We start from the raw sequence: 1,331 nt of genomic DNA on the forward strand, positions 1-1,331 counted from the left end.
ATAATAATGTCAGATGACCTATCATTTAAAGAATACAAAAGTTAGATGCCAGAAAAGCCAGGAAAATAACAGCATGGATAATGGTAACTTAAAACAAAAATAATACCACTGGTGACACTATTCATATCACTTGTGTTCCATTCAAAGCACGAGTGATACCAGAGCTGGGAAAACCTCAAAGAAGCTGGAGTGTACTCTCTAGAGGGAAGATACTCGAGAGCCTCAACCCAAAGCTTCACATTACCCTAACATAATGAGTGGCAGATATGGAAGGAAGTGTAAAACAGACCCACTGAAAAACAGGGGCGATATGGACGCAGTTAAAGGACACTGTCAAAATACATGGTCAAAGACTATTCATCCATTACCGGCAGATATCAGAAATACTGTCGGAACAAGGGTAGAAGTCTACAAGAAGAACTGGACCATTACCTCTGCGAAGTAAAAGATAAACTTGGCTGTGATGGCTATGAAAGCCAACGGGCCACCAAGAGCAACAGACTGGTTGAAGCGGCAATCAGCAAAAAAGCCTGGCCCCAGGCCGGGATGCGAGGATACGAATAATCTCGAAATCGGTCACAGGTACAAAATCTGAACCTCTGCAGTGAAGAAGGCAAGAAAAAACTTAATCAGTTAATGAAATATTTAATTTGCCCTTTTTATTTGGTGCATTATTTTTTTTCTCGTGTATCCGATTATTTAGTATAGGGAGGGGGGTAGGAACTCGAGAATCGAGTAGAGCCCAGGTGTTGTTGAACCTCTGAGAGCACTTGCTAACCCCACTGCAGTTTTAAACACTTTAAAATGTTGTAACTTGGATTTGTAACATTATTCAAAAATAACCAGGATTTGTCGCAACCAATTAAGGATAATTGTACAGGTAAGGATATTTCTAGATAATGACAGTTGTAAAGATAATGATATTTATGTGTTGAAGCAGCTAAAGGACTTGATATGGCCAGTAACATGTCAAGTATTGTATATGTAGTGTTTTATAGCGGAATGTTCACTCGGGATAAGAGGAACTGACCAATAAACTCGCCACTCTGGGTAAAATCTAAATCTCGTCCCCTCCCTCTAACCGTTTTCTCATTTTTTTTTTTTTTTTTACACAGGGTTTGACAAGGTTAAGGATCCCTAGCTTTATTGACAAGCTATTTACGGGTTAAGGATTCATAACTTTATTGACAAGCTAAGAGCTGTTACCTACATCAGCTCATTTGAAAGCATTTTTATTATTATGAGACATACAAGTAGGGAACAGGATGAAGTTGGAGCCATCTGTGGGCCAGCATTTTCATTTGATCAACTGACTTTATCTCGTTGACATC

The sequence above is a fragment of the Cherax quadricarinatus genome, chromosome 16 (genome assembly GCF_038502225.1).
Source record: "Cherax quadricarinatus isolate ZL_2023a chromosome 16, ASM3850222v1, whole genome shotgun sequence".
Lineage (NCBI taxonomy): Eukaryota > Metazoa > Arthropoda > Malacostraca > Decapoda > Parastacidae > Cherax > Cherax quadricarinatus.